The sequence below is a fragment of the Schistocerca nitens genome, chromosome 4 (assembly GCF_023898315.1).
Source record: "Schistocerca nitens isolate TAMUIC-IGC-003100 chromosome 4, iqSchNite1.1, whole genome shotgun sequence".
In the NCBI taxonomy this organism is placed as follows: Eukaryota; Metazoa; Arthropoda; class Insecta; order Orthoptera; family Acrididae; genus Schistocerca; species Schistocerca nitens.
Window position 1 is genome coordinate 639,997,566 of NC_064617.1, and position 19,040 is coordinate 640,016,605.

At 44.4% G+C, this 19,040-nt stretch overlaps 1 protein-coding gene and 1 non-coding gene across 2 annotated transcripts in view; both read right to left on the reverse strand.

The window, feature by feature from the left end:
- LOC126251439 (mucin-17) overlaps nt 1-19,040 on the reverse strand; it is a 138,742-nt gene that overhangs the window by 95,439 nt on the left and 24,263 nt on the right. The gene's annotated exons all lie outside the window — the stretch shown is intronic.
- Nucleotides 11,982-12,056, reverse strand: Trnas-cga (transfer RNA serine (anticodon CGA)). Its single transcript has one exon. It is a non-coding gene; the product is annotated as a tRNA-Ser (tRNA).

The following is a 19,040-nucleotide window of genomic DNA, read 5'->3' on the forward strand; positions in this document are numbered from 1 at the left end:
GCTGGTTTCCTCAAATCGCCACCTGGCCATTCTAATAAAAGTTTCCCATGGCTTAAATTAGTCTCTTCAGGTGAATGCTAAGGTGGGATAACGTAAAGAATCGTATTACCATTATGACTTCAGTTTTTTATCTCCAGGATTAGACATTTATATTAGGCATATACTGTCGTATAAACAGGGTGAGACAATCAAACGGGAAGATCTGAGGACTTGCTGGCTGTCCTGGTGGAGGGTCATGGTAATGGGAGGACTTGATGACGCACATGTAGCCAGGTGGCAGTAGCCATGAGATGTTGATCAAATTCGCGACTTGCGTCTGCTGTAAGAGCGTAAAACTCGGATATTTTTGTTGAAGTTCAACGTGCTTTCCATCGAGAATTTAATTTACGAGATTGTAGCAGTTCTTTCTATGATGGTCCAAGTTTCATCGAGCTATGTTACTTGGCAGTGACACATCATGTGAAAGTTAGTTTCGTCCTTACGTTTTGCACACCACCAGTGTGTCTACAGTAACAAATTCGGAACACAAAAACACTTTCAAAAAGTAAAAAACAATTACTATGGTCGATTGACACCAAACGTTGACAGTATGCGACGTCGCCGTCAACTAGTGGCGCGTACACACTAGAAGGAACGCCAAGACAACGTTATTTCACTTAACGAGGGTATGGGATATCATCCGTTATAAACAAAAGCCGGGATATAGACTCAGAATTAAGGAACTAGCAATGATCAAGCTTATTAATAACTAAAGCAAACGTCATGTCGGACGTCCTTGATAAATTTTGCATGATACAATGCTAACAAGTGAAACAAAAGAAATCTTATCGTCCAAACACATGAAAACATCGAAACTTATTTACTACAGGCACACATGCATTATTTATAAGGCAATACATAGAGCCTGTTTAACTTACTCAGTTTTTTTTTCTCCTAAGCATCATATATCGCCGAATAACAACTATAGCTTTCTCCTTACTTAATGAAAATAGTCTCTTCAGTATGTATACACAGTGTAGGCTTTTTATCTGCTCGTATGGCGTAGCGTGCAGAGCGTTAATTTCCGAGACACTAAAGTGAACGAGAACTGGATCTAATTCGCGCGGCGGATTAACGACCTTGGCTGGCGCACCGGCCAGCCTGAGTGTGGTTTTTACGCGGTTTCCCAAGCTGGTTTATGCAAATGCTGGACTGGTCCCTACTTTCCGCCTCAGAAAATACAACAAACACACACTTAAAATACGATACACCCTCCCTCCTCCCTCCCCCCCCTCTCTCTCTCTCTCTCTCTCTCTCTCTCTCTCTCTCTCTCTCTCTCTCTCTCTCACACACACACACACACACACACACACACAACAAAGTTTACACAGTTCACAGACAGATGACGGATGCGACTTCCCTCCCTTAGGCAACTGACGGCTGCGGCGACAGGAGAGGCATCCGACTACAAAGTTAAATGAAATAAAATTGCCAAAACTTAGCCCATCCCAGACGACGTAGCGAAAATAAGAAGAAGAAGCTATTACAAAACCTAAAACGTGTATTACTTTCAAAGATCTGGTCTGACTTGTGGAATAACACTCAAAGGGAAAAGTATCCAAGTAGACCTGCAACATTTCCATTGCGTCACAAAAACAAAGCAACCTAATAACACTGTGTAAAGACTAAGAAAAAGCAAAATCATGAAATCTCCCAACTACAGCATGAGTGAGCGCGGCGAAAAAAAGGTTATCCTTCCGATGTTAGCGGACGATGATACCGCCTTCCTCCTTCCCATCTACCAACGTCAGCATCAAAACTTCCTGACACACCTTTATTTTTGACGTCCCTTTCCGTGTCGCGCCGCCGGACGTAAATGCTAACATTTGAAATGCAATGTGGAATCTTCAACAAGGATAAAGTTTGAAGAAATGAATTAAAATTTGTGCCACGCGCGGTACTTTAGTCCAGGTCTCTTGCTTACTAGGCAGATATACTATCCACCACACCACCGTGGCACTAAGGCTACCACAGATGCACAGAATACCGTAGTCCAATGCCCTCCCTAACACAGACTTCAATTCACATCTCAGCCCATCTTCATTTTCTCCTCCTTAAATCGTCAGTATTGAGTAGGTTCTCCAGGAAAACGTAATAACGTCATATCATTAGATAGTCTACGCCTCAGGTACAGGCAGGATTTCGCCATTACGTGCAGAGCTAGGGTATTCCGATATCGGAGATTGTCGACAATACTGGAAATTTAAGAAGGGGGAAAATCAAGATGGGCTGAGGCGTGAATTGAAGTTTGTGTTAGGGAGGGTACTGGGCTAGCGTATTCCATATAACTGTGCTAGCCACACTGCCACGGCAGTGTAGTCCATAGCACACCTGCCTAGCATGCTGGGGATCTGGGTTCAAATCTTGGCCTCGGCACAAATTTTAATTCATTACCTCAGCTCTTATCCTTATCGAAGATAAAGACGAGACTCGGTATGTCGCTACGAAAATGGAATTACATCAGAGCAATGTAGAATGTTTTGACCTTCCTATCCATTCCATCAATTGCGAATCAGTCTTTATGAGTTAAAGGTCTTCACACTACATACGCTGTGCCTAATCCAGCTACAGCATATAGCTTCACCATCAGTCAGTATGCCATTCAAATATGGTACGTTATTTCTGCATAAAGCTTTTACTTACATTAACTCTACTACTGTAGTTCGTATTACCTGTCCATACATACCAGGTTTTTTATAATTTAAGTGCAGCTACTCACAAAGAAGCCAGTTTACGCTGGGAAAAAATTAGTTCCAATTTAGGCCACCAGGTGCAAATCTAGCGCCGTACAGCATCTCGTCGACGCCTCCAGTACTCATATTGAACGAATGTGTAAGCGGCAGTTAATAATAATATCATCATTATGTCTTTCTCACTCGTTCGACGTTTACTGCCCACATCCCGATCCTAATCCATTACATATGGAAACGTCTCTATACGTCTTTCTTACATTCACAGCGCCAGACTTGCACCTGGTGGCGAAAACTAGAACTAATTTTTTTCCAGCGTAAATCGGTTCCGCATTAAAGCATTAGCAAATCTACCAATTTTCGCTGCCATACGATAATTACAGCCCACACTGCTGGATATCTGCGAGTAGCTGCACTTTAATTATAACCACCCGGCATCGGGTATATAGTTTTGTAAGAGCCATAAAGAGCTCCAAGCCAAAAGTGAGTGCTGCTGAAGCTGTGCGGTTGCAGCTGTGGCCAAATTGCCTCCGGAATCAATAGACACGGAGGGGCGGTCGCGTTCACCTTAAATCAAGCGTCCCGATTACCGCATTAACCGCCAAGCGCCGCCCGGATAATGTAATGAGATTAGACGCACGCTAACGGCAGCTGCAGCCAACTCAAAGGAGAGACGGCTCACTCTGCTGGCACCAAGAGCCGCAGCTTCTGAAACAGCGCCTCACAAAGGAAGACGCTTGTTACGTGCGCCGGTTGGAAAAAAAAAATGTCCGCAAATTGCTGCTGACTCACCTCCACCGTAATTACATATTTTATTTTCTCCGTGTACCAAGCCATCGCGGAAGTACTCTGACCCACCAGCACACACTGAGAATCGCCGAGTTGTGTTCAATATATGTAAGCAGTTGGTCAGATAGGAAGATCGCCAGCTCCATATGACTTAGTTTGTTTCTTTAATTCCAGTCTATTACCATAAAAATTGTCATCCTCCAATCGATTTCGGTCGATAATGACCATATTCACACCTGATTAAAACAGACGAAGACTTATACAGAGTGGCCCAAAAAGAGCGCCCCTTTTCAACTGTTAACAAAAACCCTACTAACACAGGCATTCATGATTTACAAATGCAGACGTGTTAGTGAGACTCTGGATTTTCAAGCTGTATATAGCACTCACTTCTTAAAGATCACATCCTCAGATGAGCACATTCTTACTGTAGCAATCAAGCAGACGAGCTATGAAGCTGCCACGCAGTGTCTTCCAGTACAGCAACACGAATACCGGCGACTTCTGTAGGGATGTTGGCCTCCAGCGCCTGTGATGTTGGCCTCCAGTGCCTGGAGGTTCGCAGGGCGAGTTTCGAACACCCTGTGTGTAAGATACCACCAGAAGAAGAAATCCAGAGTGGTCGGATCGGGTGAACTTGTCGGCATAGCCTCGTCACCAGATCGGGAGATGAGACATCCAACAAACCGTTTATGCAGTTCATGCACCGACAGACGGGCGGTGTGTGCAGTTTACCGTCCTGTTGATACCACATGGTTGGACGGTGAAGGTTTAAGCTGCGGAAAGCTCGTTGGGCCGCTACTACTGACTTCGTCCCATCGTAAAGCTCTGCCATATAAATGTGGTCTTGCACACTCCACTTCTCCATCATAACTGAATTTCCGACTTCCTTGCAATGCTACTTAGCGGGTCACCGCCTACTTGGGCACTCACCCGCAGTCACATTAACTGAAAAAGGCGTTATTACTGACTCACCCTTGATTATCCTAACATGGTTTAGACAAAGTGACGTCGTCGATGAAACTGTTTCGATGCCGTTCTGTACAGATATGTATCGTCCTAACGGATATCTCAAACGACTTGGACAACATTTCCATTTGGTATAACGAATGGCAGCACTCTTTATTGTGGATAAATTGCAGAAAAGCCTGCAATAAAATGAACTCGATATACCTGATCACTATGTTACTGGTGGAAATCTTGGACACATCACTTAACGAGCACTGAGGTTTAATGCTCAGAAGCGACACGAAATGGGACGATAACGTAAAATCAGTATTTTGGAAAGCGAATGGAAAATGTAGTATATATGTAAAGTAACTCGCTTGCAAGGCGCCAGTGCGACCAGTGCCTGACGTTCTGACCAAATAGGAACGAAAACAGTCATCGATCGAAATGGAAAATCGCTCCTAGGATAGATATAGCCCACACGAAATAGTAACAGAAATGCTTATGGTACTTAAATGGGAACCGTTGGATTAAAGAAGACGTAGTTCTCGCGAAACGCCGCTGGGTGAATTTAGAGAACCTGTTCTCGAAGAAGAGTGTGCGATTATAACGCCGCCACAATCGTGTATCATGCGCAGGGTTTACGAGAACAAGACAAGAGAGATTAGGGCACGTATAAAGACTTGGACAGAGCCAATTTTCCCTCGTTCAATACGCGAATGGAGTACGAAATAAAATCGACATAATGGTACGATGTACCCATTGTCTTACACTGTGCAGTGGTCTGCTTATGTAGATGCAGGTCTTCCGTCATGGCAGATCTCAGACGACGTCTGGACAACGCCGATAAAACTGTAAGTATTAAACTCTTCTTTCATTTGCGAATATAATGGAAGTTCTTCACAATTATGTTTAATTTGTAGGTATGTCAGTTTGGCCTCTTTTACATTTCATACTGTGGTTTTATTATTTTTATTTCTTAACAACTGCATTATACATTTTTTATTTCTTGACAACTGTATTATACACATACTGCATATTTTACATTTATTTTTTGGTTTGTGCCTGGCCTAGCTCAGGTAATGCCGTTCATACAGTAATATGGTTTTAACGCTATTGCTAGCGAGTGGCGTTTGCGAGAGTGGCCGTGTTGTTAGTTATGATTTCTTGGGCCTGTCCCTTCCGCCCTTGGTATTAGTTCCGGCGGCGGGCAGTCTATGACGTACGTACTGAGGCATCTCATTTTCGTACGCAGAGGGATCTGTTGATCGGTCTTGCTCGGCGTCCATGACAAGTGGCGGGCTGGGCACTTAGTGAGCTACTTTTAAAGTTACCAAATTTGCTTTCTACGGCATTTATGGGGTGCGGTTCTGGTTGACTCAAAGAACCTTTTCTTGATCAGAGAATGAAGGCTTTCACGACGGGTGTTGTCATCACTTAACACTTCCGGGCTGAGCTGCCGTGGTCCATACATAAAAAAAGGGGAGAGTTTTATGTATGGACCACGGCATCTCAGCCCGAAAGTGTTGAGTGATAACCTTTTTTTGCGTTACCCGCACGGGTTCTCAACACTACTTCAAAAATTTTTCGTACGCAATATAGGTATGACCTGCTGTTCGCATTTGTATGGACCCTTGTAATGTTAATTAATTATATATAGTGTCCCTCTTGTTTTTTGTAGCTCCTGGAGATGGGATTTACATACCGAAACCCGAGTCGGGTGTACGATTTTATGGAAAACAAGGATTCGTCAAGTGCAACTGGAGCGGATTTATTCATCCTGGAAAATTTTAGCAACAGTTGTGGATGTCCCTTAAGAGTATATTGTGTTCAATAGCTTGAGCGCGCTTTTCAGTGAGTCTTGACAGGAAAGTTAACTGATAGAACCCATAAATTAATTTTAGGTGCCGTTCTTCATTCAAGGCATAGATTTTGTTCCTTGCGAGGTATCATAGTTTGGAAGATGATGATGTCCCCATTCATGGCCACGTACGTTCAAGACAGCAAGTATGAAAACGCAAGAGAAATGTCTTCCCCGGCTACCACCATCGTCGAATTTAAATTGTGTGGAGCGATTCCAGTCTGTATCGTACAATACTTTACGGCCCGTTAACCTCTTCCTGCATTTCTTCAGGAATAGGAACATTTTGTATGTGAGGAATTGTATAAAATTCACTGATCATCGTTCAGGATACGCATGATCAATCAGGCTGCTTAAGAGTAAAACGCTAGCTCTACACTATAATTTGTAGGTTCCTCGCTTATGACGATGGAGTTATCACTTTTAATTAACTTATGTCCTCACTTTTAACTGGTTGTGATCTTCTGTAAGACTAGCTGCTCTCTATACTTACGCCAGATGTGTTTATACATTTTTCAGAAATTAATTACTTAACCATACGCTACGAGGGTAATCCCAAAAGTAAGGTCTCCTATTTTTTTTATAAGTACATAGACCTGTTTATTTTTACAATGGTTTACATCAGTTTACAGCTTGAACATTTAGCTATTTTTTCGACATAATCACGATTTCTGTCGAGGCATTTTTGTAGACAATGCGGCAGTTTTATGTGTACCCAAGTCATACCCGCTAGCCGCCATGGTGTTCAGAAAGTTATGAACCTCTTCTTTCAACTCGTCGTCGGAACTGAATCGCTTTCCGGCAAAATGTTCTTTTAACCTAGGGAATAGGTGACAGTCACTGGGCGCCAAGTCAGGACTACAGGGTGGGTGATTATGTTGCACTGAAACTGTTGCAGGAGAGCAACCGTTTGCCGAGCGTTGTCATGGAGAATGTGTACGCCCTTGCTCAACATTCCTCTTCTCCGGTTTTGAACTGCCCGTTTGAGGTTTGTTTGTGGTTTTTTTTTTTTTTTTTTTTTTTTTTCCTTCAGTCTCACAGTACCTGTCAGCGTGAACTGTGGTCCCAGCGATTCAGCTCCGACGACGAGGTGAAAGAAGAGGTTCATAACTTTCTGAGGAGCATGGCGGCGAGTTGGTATGACACGGGCATACAAAAACTGCCACAGCTTCTAAAGGTTCAAGCTATAAGTTGATGTAAACCATTGTAGAAATAAACAGGTCTGTGTACCTATAAAAAAAAACTGGAGACCTTACTTTTGGGGTTACCCGCGTACTATCGCAGCAGTACAATTATTAACCGAAAACATATTTCTGTTCGTACAGGCACTTGAAAAGAGAGCTGTTGTGTAAATACAATACAGCTTAATACGCAGGAGTGGTTTTATTTTAATAAATATTATGTGGGTGTTGGCGTTACTTTGTCCTATCCCTGAAGCCTGTTAAAAGAGATCAACGTCAAATTAATAGCGCTGTCTTAATGGACAGGGTCGTAGATCAGTGCGAGAAGAATAGACGTAGACATGATCTCTGGCACAATGACGTCAAAACGACGTAGGTCGACCAATTGCAAGACGACTACTGCTCCTAAAAGGCAGCTAAAGAGGCAGCCATGACACTTGAAAACCAAGTACAATTGAGCAGAAATGCGCGTTACCTCGACATCACATTGGGCACTAGGTTAACGTGATGCCAGCAGGTACAGAAACAGTTGGGGAGGAGGGTTAGGTTCAAGCATGTCAACTCGCTGCTAACCCCACCATCAACTGTATCAGGACATCTCGACTTCATCCCGCTCAAGCCCTCGCTCCGACCGGTCTTGGAGAAGCTCACCGTAGTGTGGGGGAATGCAGGGGATTCACGTATCCAGCTCCCATGGCGAGTCCATAGTCGTTTAACGGATTTGTACTGTGCGAGGGCACTCTCGCCTACAAATAAACGGAAAATCAAACTCGGGTAGCGTGACGCATAAGGCTACAGCGACTGAGAAGAAGGGTGGAGTCCGAGTCGGATCATGCGTCGAATTAATGTCTGATACATCGGCCATCTTTGGAGTAGCTTTTAGTCTTATCTACATATAGATGCACTAACAGGCAATGAAACACACTCATGTCTGAAAGAAGTCTCGAAGGCGATAGTCCTTTTTGGAAAGAGGTGGTGTTACAGATTGGGACAGCACCAAGGGCGCAACCTGTGAAAAAGCCGTACGATAATCACGTATTTTACAAGCTGACAAGAGGGCTCCCCTACGAAAGGTGTCCCGAGTTTTAAGTGAATACGTGCCGAGTATGTGTGTAGCGTTAGAATGTCACTCTTTATGAGCCCACATTAAACTGTGGTCCGCCCAGTACCTGATTGCGTAAGTCAGTTCAGACGTCGGAGGAAGGCAACGGCATACCAGCTCTAATAGCACCGCACCAAGTATAGCAGTGAGATACTCAAGCTAACCTTCTGATTGTGACAGTTTTACCTTTTGCTTTAGCTTCTCCGAATAAGCCACATCTGAAGAAATTTCTCATTTTATTCAAATGTGTGTGTGTGTGTGTGTGTGTGTGTGTGTGTGTGTGAGAGAGAGAGAGAGAGAGAGAGAGAGAGAGAGAGGAGGAGGAGGAGAAGAAGAAGAAGAAGAAGAGAAAAGGGGGGGTGGGCATTTCTTCGTATGAACGCGCGCAACCTCGCGTTCTTTTGACAGGGCATGGGCTGAAACACGTGTCAAGCTGGAACTCTGAGTCGATCCGAGAGGCAGCAGGGATCCGGGTTAGGGCCCCCACCATTCAGACAATTTCATTTCCTCACAAATGTCAACGTCTTCTTTTACTGATGCTTCGTTATATTACTAGCAAGGAATCTCCTCTGTGTTTTAGCTACAGTTGGCCATAAGAACCAACAGCGGGTGCTAATAACGTACTTGTCCGTAGTCATCACATTCCAAGCAGTCAAATTGTGTTTGAGGATTATGAAAGGGGAAAACACGAACTGTAACTGTTTTACTGTTTTCACTTATTTCCTTCACCAGTCTTCGGCTTACAGGGCCACCAACAAGCAATCACTGATCACGAAGATAAAATCGGTCTCACAAGAAGATGCACACTCTTCCGCTGCTCCATTCACTAACGGACCGAGGCGAAACCTCGATATACGGCATAGTTAAAAGTACCCTCTCTTATGCAATTTACAATGACTCATTGTGTACAAAGGCATATCCAGAACAGACACATTTGGCGAGGCGGTCAAATATTTAGTCATGTTCAAAAATGGTTCAAATGGCTCTGAGCACTATGGGACTTAACATCTGAGGTTATCAGTCGCCTAGAACTTAGAACTACTTAAACCTAACTAACCTACGGACATCACACACATCCATGCCCGAAGCAGGATTCGAACCTGCGACCGTAGCGGTCACGCGGTTTCAGACTGTAGCGCCTAGAACCGCACCGAGCGAGGTGGCGCAGTGGTTAGACACTGGACTCGCATTCGGGAGGACGACGGTTCAATCCCGCGTCCGGCCATCATGATTTAGGTTTTCCGTGATTTCCCTAAATCGCTCCAGGCAAATGCCGGGATGGTTCCTTTCAAAGGGCACGGCCGATTTCCTTCCCCGTCCTTCCCTAATCCGATGAGACCGATGACCTCGCTGTCTGGTCTCCTTCCCCAAAACCAACCAACCAACCTAGAACCGCTCGGGCACCCCGGCCGGCATTTAGTCATGTATAAGACTTTGAAGCATGAAATCAAAATAAAACCAAAACGAAGTGGATAACCACAATGAGTGAATTAATAGAAAAGAATAGCACTGTCTGACAAAAAAATTAAGCACCCAGAAGGGGAGAAGGAAACGAAACGAAACTTCACGAGGTGGGAGGTTATGTGATGTTATTTCAGTGGTTAGAGAATCGAGTCAAATTTGCAAAGAACTTGGCAGTATGAGCCCACCTATCAGTGTGCGTTGCAGCCGCTCTGGCCTAGATGCGTGCACTGATTCGGTCGGGAAGAATGTCATAAGGCTGTTGTAGCCTCTCCTGAGGCAAGGTGGCCCACAGCTGTTGTACATGGTTCTTGATATCTTGGATACTGGCACTGGGACGGAGATGAGGCCCGAGCTAGTCCCACACGTGTCGGAGGACAGATCTGGGATCTTGCTGGCCTTGTGAGTACCTCGAAATTAAGCGAACAGTTAATAGACACACGTGCCTTATGTGGAAGAGCGTTGTTCCATTGAAAAATTGAATCACGATACTGCTCCACGAGGTAACACTTGAAAACGCAGGATGTCCGTGACTCTCCGTTGTGCGGTCAGAGTTCCTTCAATCACTACAAGCTCGTGACCTGAAGTCAGAACCAACTGCGCTGAGCAAGATGACGCTAGGAGTAAACCCACTGCGGTTCTCCAATACACCGAAAGGCTGCCGCCACACTTTATGACGATGGTCATCAGGGGTGGTGCAGAACCGCGATTCGTCGCTCGATACAATGCGATGCCATTCATGGACAGTCAAACCTTCCCGGGTACGGCCGTGCCCCAAGCGCAGCCGTTTTTATTGTGATGTTAACGGCAGTTACGTACGGGACAGTAATTCCTTGGTCCGACTGCTGCTAGTCTCAGACTAATGGTGCTGGATGACACAGATTGTTCACGGAGTCCATTATTTGTTCTCGGATCACAAACGCAGAAATATAGGGGCTACAACGTGCTTGGTGCAGCAAACGGTGATCCTCCCTTGCGGTCATCAGATCAGACGTGATCGACCAGAACCACCACGATGACGACGACGACGACAAATGCGCCTTCTGACACGTTTCCACGCAGTCCAATATCGGGCCCGTCACGTCCTAATGCCACACAGAGCTGGATACTGCACTCTTAGACCAGCTTGCCAAGTGCAGACCAACTACGAGCCTCTCTTTGAAAGTGTCAGGTACTGATAACGCCGTCTGACACGAGTACGCGGCATCTCCGTGTCCTTCAGAGTGAGCACTCAACATCTATCGCCGTCCACGCTCCTTACAGGCCCTAAGAGGCCTGGTAACAGCACTAAACACGAACAATCTCCGCCGGTCGTTCTATCCCTCACAGAGAATTGCAACTCTAATCACTTACATATCGGTAACCATCGATGGTGCGTACGTGTACGAAGTTACAATGACATCAGACCATGTTTACTGGGTGATTCACTTATTTTTTATCAGGCAATATAGTCCAGCGTACAGAAGTGAATCAGGACGTAGATGAACTTGAACTGAGGGGAGGGGAACTGTTAATTTTGTCTTGATCATTGAAAATCAAGTGAGGGTTAATGACAGATGCTTACCACCGACATCTACAGCAACAGTACTAGTCTGCAATTCAAAATTAAGTGCCAGGCAGAGGGTTCATTGAACCAATTTCAAGCTGTCTCTACTGTTCCACTCTCGAACAGCGCGCGGGGTGAACGATCACGTAAGTCCATGCGAGGTGTGATCTTTTTCATTTTAGGCGCCAATAAAATATTTTCAAAGTATTCTACCAATAGGTCGCAATGTTTAGTTTGCTTTCCCCACAACATTACTACACTATTGGCCATTAAAATTGCTACACCTAGAAGAAATGCAGATTGAGATTTCCACTCTGCAGCGGAGTGTACGCTTATATGAAACTTCCTGGCAGATTAAAACTGTGTGCTGGGCCGAGACTCGAACTCGGGACCTTTGCCTTTCGCGGACAAGTGCTCTACCAACTGAGCTACCCAAGCACGACTCACGCCCCGACCTCACAGCTTTACTTCTCCCAGGTCAAGAAATGCAGTTGACAAACGGGTATTCATTGGACAAATATATTATACTACAACTGACATGCGGTAACATTTCCACGCAATTTGGGTGCATAGATCCTGAGAAATCAGTACCCAGAACAACCACCTATGGCCATAATAACGGCCTTGATACACCTGGCAATTGAGTCAAACAGAGCTTGGATGGCGTTTACAGGTACAGCTGCCCATGCAGCTTCAACACGATACCACAGTTCATCAAGAGTAGTGACTGGAGTATTGTGGCGAGCCAGTTGCTCGGCCACCATTGACCAGACGTTTTCAGTTGGTGAGAGATCTGGAGAATGTGCTGGCCAGGGCAGCAGTCGAACATTTTCTGTATCCAGAAAGGCCCGTACAGGACCTGAAACATACGGTCGTGCATTATCCTGTTGAAATGTAGGGTTTCGCAGGGAACGAATGAAGGGTAGAGCCACGGGTCGTAAAACATCTCAAATGTAACGTCCACTGTTCAAAGTGGCGTCATTGCGAACAAGAGGTGACCGAGACGTGTAACCAATGGCACCCAACACTATCACGCCAGCTGATACGCCAGTATGGGGATAACGAATATAAGCTTCCAATGTGAGTTCAGCGTGATGTCGCCAAACACGGATACGACCATCATGATGCTGTAAACAGAACCTGGATTCATCCCAAAAAATGAAGTTTTGCCATTCGTGCACCCAGGTTCGTCGTTGAGTATACCATCGCAGGCGCTCCTGTCGGTGATGCAGCGTCAAGGGTAACCGCAGCCATGGTCTCCGAGCTGATAGTCCATGCTGCTGCAAACGTCGTCGAACTGTTAGTGCACATGGTTGTTGTCGTGCAAATGTCCCCATCTGTTGAGTCAGGGATCGAGACGTGGCTGCACGATCTGTTACAGCCATGTGGATAAGATGCCTGTCATCTCGACTGCTAGTGATACGAGACCGTTGGGATCCAGCACGGCGTTCCGTTTTACCCTTCTGAACCCACCGATTCCATATTCTGCTAACAGTCATTGGATCTCGACCAACGCAAGCAGCAATGTCGCGATACGATAAACCGCAATCGCGATAGGCTACAATCCGACCTTTACCAAAGTCGGAAACGTGATGGTACGCATTTCTCCTCCTTACACGAGGCATCACAACAACGTTTCACCAAGCAACGCCGGTCAACTGCTGTTTGTGTATGAGAAATCGGTTGGAAACTTTCATCATGTCAGCACGTTGTAGGTGTCGCCACCGGCGGCAACCTTGTGTGAATGCTCTGAAAAGCTAATCATTTGCATATCACAGCATGTTCTTCCCGTCGGTTAAATTTCGCGTCTGGAGCACTTCATCTTCGTGGTGTAGCAGTTTTAATGAGTGTATGTAATCGTTCGAACTTATGTTATTCGTAATTGTGATCCCTAAGTATTTATCAATATCAGAAGCTTCGAATAAAAGGAACAGGCTATTCACAGTTCGTTTTTATTCTGACATGTGAAATAGTTGTAGCAAGCAGCAACCGAAGAATCCACTGGAATATGCCGCCAATAAAACATCCCCGCCACAAACTGAAATATCTTTACTGAAGTAACCGATTCCGGAAAGTGTTATTTCGTCTTCAGGCGTTTACACTCTATTGCCCATGGGAACAGCAGAATTGTTGTGTGTTTGAGCACTGATCTAATAAAGGCACTTGTACTCCGTCGGTCATAGTTTATCGACAAAGTATTGCAAGTACCTGCACTGAAGGCTTCGGGAAAATAGTGTTGAGTTAGCTACAGGTTTCGTTTCACTGCTTTCGCCACGAGTGAATCTTCTGGCGAGTGGCGCATGCGCATCGCTTTAAAGATCACGGCGCTTACGTAAGGCCGCGGCTGTCCCCTCGCCGTGGGCGAACCAGCCCGCCCGGATGGCCACAGCACCAGAGCCAAGGGCGCCTCACCTGCTCTCCAGTACTACCTACAGCGATCAACGTCGCCTTCGTTTACTGGGCCGCCTCATACATGCCGTTCCAGGGCTACATCTGTGTAGGACAGTGGTTCCCAACCGTCCTTAGACCATTGCGATAACCAAAACTTTTTTAATTCCCGTTGTTCGTCTAAAAGGTATACAAAATATTCACGTTCGGCGGCTGTAACCGTTCCACTGAACTGAAACCATCTTCCAGTAAGAAATTTCTTTCGCTGCAGGATTAGCTGTAAGTCTAAGGGCCCAAATCTAGGTAACTGGAAGGATATTTCAACAAAGGTACTTCAGATGCGTGTTTCCGATTGCCAAAAAGGCATCATAGTAGACGGAGCATGGTTCGAATGAAGGATGCTTTTTTTCAACCTCGGCTCTTTATGGAGCATTTTTTCATCCAGGGATTGTTCAAAGCCATTATCTAGTACTTAGCAGTTATTTCTTTAGCATTTGTAATGGAAACGACAAGAGATATCGCTTTTGTTTCCCGGAAAACTTGGGTCCTTATACCGGCACATGTCTGCCGTAACAGTTACGTTGCAGATAAAACCTGTACCGACACTGGTATATCTACGGACATCCGCTACATTAAAGGCTAATACAATACTTCGAATAGCCGGCCGGGGTGGCCGAGCGGTTGTAGGCGCTACAGTCTGGAACTGCGCGACCGCTACAGTCGCAGGTTCGAATCCTGCCTCGGGCATGGGCGTGTGTGATGTCCTTACGTTAGTTAGGTTTAAGTAGTTCTAAGTTCTAGGGGACTGATGACCTCAGAAGGTAAGTGCCATAGTGCTCAGAGCCATTTTAACAAATACTTCGAATATCTGAAAGCTGAGATTAAGCAAAACTCTCCTTTGTTTTTAAAATTTTAGACGGCATTATGTAACTGTAGCTCAGCAATTGATATAAAATGCTAAAAATCAAATAAAAATAGTCTCGATCTAGTTTTCGGATTTTTTATTTGTCAGCAACCGGTTTCCGCCCTTTCCTCAGACCATTTTCAGGTTTTTGACTGCCATTACGGCTGCTGGTGGCGGCAGACGGAGAGATATCCTTAGAAGTTAGGTTGTCATTGCTTTGTTCTTACCTTGCAACATCTATTGGCTTTGTGACGCCTATACGTTATCTTTCTTGCAATATGAGAAGTATATTCCTAACAAGTGCCTGAACTTTGATAATTATCTGAAAATAAAAAATTAAACTTTTCACTCGAGAGAAGTTTTGAACCAAGGACCTGTCGTTCAGCAGCTGCTCACGCTAACCACGGGACCACGGCGCTCGTGAGCTAATATGCTCCTTGATGTTGCCTACCTTTGGCATGGACTACTCAGTTTGTATATTTTGCTTATTTTTTTCATAGTTCCACACAACTTCTTCCTGTTTTCTCGATTGATCTGTGTTCAGTTTTTCAAGGCCTATCCCTGTGCCAACTTATAACTAAATCTGAGGGGGGTGCGATGGGGAGGTTCCCTTGTAAGAAGCACCTAGTCGTTAGCTACAAGCGAAATGTGAGCCGAGAAATTTTTGCCACCCTAACTTAACGCCATGTCGTGCGTGACACACGAGCTAATGGGTGCATCGGAGTTAGCATTATTGAGAGTTTGTAGAAGCATTCTTTCTGTATGGACACGAGACAAGCCCATCTTCCTGAATTTAGAGGTAATCACACGAACATCGTAATTACATTCTGCCAGCAACTAACTTAATTTTGAACAATTCCTGGTAGCTCAACTGCACAGTTACGAAAGCAGCCACAAGGACGGTTCTAAGATGCTCCTTCCGTTCGAATCATCGTCGCAAGACAATTCCTGCCGGTCACATATCACATACTCACTGTTTAGTGCTAATCTGTGTCATTATTAAAGTTTACCTTGACGATTTTTTTAATCATCAGTCTTTCGCCTATCTCATTCCTACGGCCTAGCCCGTATTCTCCCGTAATCATTTCTTCTGTTCCTTCCCCTACAACCGTGTTCCTGTCGTCCATGATTATTATATTTCCATATCCCTTTAAATACTGAATTATCCGTTCAATACCCCCACATACTTTCCTATCTTTTGTCTCCTGCTTACGACGTCGGCATAAACAGTTCACAGTAACTTTTTCTCTTCCCTACATTCTTACTCATAACGAATCCCACTCCCGTTATACCATTTTCTGCTGCTGTTGGTATTACCTTATATTCTTCTGACAGGAAATTACATTGTTTCCATTTCACTTCACTGACCCTCACTGTATCTAGATTGAGCCTTAAATAACATCTCCTTTTTCAGATTTCCAGCTTTCCTACTATGTTCAAACTTCTGACATCCCATGCTCCGACTCGTAGGACATTATCCCTTCGATTGTTATTCCCTTTTTCTCATGGTCACCTTCCGCTTGCCAGTCTGCTACCAGAGAATCATTTCTGACAAAACGACCGTCCAAGTTTTCGACGTAATTTAGATGCCTCTTAGCGCGCGATAAGCTCAGCGGTCGGGCCTCTCAATTTTGCTTCCCGTTTTCGAAACCCGGCTGTTGTTTTATTTTACTTTATTTCTTTCATTTATGAATCCACGTCTGTAGAAGGTTCGAAAGGAATGTTTCTTGTCAGCTTATGTATGCACGTGCGCTATATTAATCGTAAAATTATAGCTGGTTTCACAATAAGTGTCATACATTTATTATATAATGTATGTGTTATGGCATTTTCAGGGGTCACAATCTTTTTAAATTCTCATATTCTTATAGTTCATTCTTATATTAGTTCTTAATTCTTACACTTTATTCTAATGTTTATTCTTCAGGAAAATTTGGTGCATTCTCTTGGATGATGCCGATCGTAGAAAGATTCGAAACAGAAATTCCAAACAATGCGAGCATCGCGCGATGGTAGGTTTGCCACAGCGACATTCTGTCGAATGAATCCCTCTCGGCAATGAAACGACGTTACCACTGCAGCAGATTTCACGCTTTGGCCATAATTTCGCTGCACGTCACGCATAACGGGTCAATTTTCGGAAAACTGGCGCTTGCAACTGATTATTAATCAAAATACACCACGGGAATGTCACCGAAAACAATTTCAAGTAACTTTTCCATCTAGTTATTGTCTTTTTGGTTCATTCACCCTGCAAAATAGTAGTGAGGACAATTATTTCAGTATACATCGGAAAACATTCTCGTGTTAATCTCTATCGCCGGCCGTTGTGACCGAGCGGTTCTATGCGCTTCAGTATGACCTCAGATGTTAAGTCCCATAGTGCTCAGAGCCATTTGAACCATTTTTTTTGTTAATCTCTATGGACATGGGTAGACAAACAAAAATAGAAAAAAATCGTTTTTCGAACACGGGGCACAAAAGTGTGGACTCGTGACGCTAGCCACTGCGCCATCGATTCGGTTGAACTACTGACTCGCTGAAAGCCACATAAAGTAGGCCCATCTCGAAAACATTGACCGTCGTTAGCAACGGACGAGTACCTACGAATGAGCCGAGACACGAGTTCGCTTATTTTGAACCTTCTTCCACTGGGCCAAGTTTTAACCTTCTTCCGAACAAGCGAGCGTAGTGCAGCGACTAACGTTCACGGTTACAACACCGGCGCCGGCCGTGGTGGCCAAGCGGTTAAAGGCGCTACAGTCTGGAACCGCGCGACCGCTGCGGTCGCAGGTTCGAATCCTGCCTCGGGCATGGATGTGTGTGATGTCCTTAGGTTAGTTAGGTTTAATTAGTTCTAAGTTCTAGGCGACTGATGACCTTAGAAGTTAAGTCGCATAGTGCTCAGAGCCATTTGAACAACACCGGCAGTACGGGTTTCGAATACTGACCACATCGTTTTGTATTTTTTTCCTCTAGTTTCATCATACACAATATCATTAATCAGTATAAGCCACGCAAAATTATTCAAAAGTAGTCATTTTCGTCGTACTAATTCCATTAATAAAACAACCATTAGAGCAAACTTCCTTCAAGTGTGTGTTCGGATAGTTACAGAAGACATTACAGAATCGTCTCACTAGCTATCGCTTACATCGGTTACTGCGCAACAACAGAATTCTGGATGGTATTTGTCCTAGAAGCAACCGAACCACAAATTTGTACAGTACCACACACATTTAACGAAAGCTACTGCCATGTACGCACAAGGATTTTTCAGAGGCGATACCGGAAAACATACTTCGTTTGAATTCAAAAAGATTTTTCTCTCGTCAGTCAACTTCGATGCGAAGAACAAGTATTTTGACCATTCCTGTGAAAGAAGGTACGCTAATTTGAAGCACAATAAAAGAATGTATTTTTATGGAATCTTTCCTCGAAGCGATTTCTCTGTTACTCTTCACTAATGAGGTGCTTTTTTAATTTCTTTCGTGAAAATATTAACCTGCCTGTGCCAATAAACACTACAGGGATAGCAAGGTGGAGTATATTTGGGTGGGATAATTTTTAAGGTGTAGATGCATGCATTTATTTTATCTAAAAATATTTTATCGAAAAGTGTCTGACGTGTCTGCCCTCCGCAAGAATCAATATTGTAAAGAGATTTGTCTTGTCACACGTATGGAAGAATGACAGATTTTAAAATCTCTTCATACAGCACTTTCGTTAACTTCTCCCGCACACCAGGTTTCCCGGATTGTTCTTGCAAACACAGGAAAACGTAACGGAATATCTTTCGAGATAGTATACTGTGCCCGGAAGAAAAGTCTAATCTTGTTGACTTTTTTTTTTCTTTTTGCACGGGGATGGTTTTCACTCCTTGTCTCGCAAGGGGTCACAAAAGCAAAATCTGACCACGTACCGCCAGAGTAGCTCCCATCAACCTTAGCCGCTGCACTGCGCTTACTTGCTCGGTATATGATTCACGTTAGAGGTGTAGGATGTCCGCGTAAGTCATCAACATCGATCTGCTTGGCAACCGGGGGCTGTCGCATGAAAAGATGCTAGGCGGGTACTCCGGACAGGTCTCTGCCTATTAATAAACTACGACTCATCAAAATATGTGGTTAT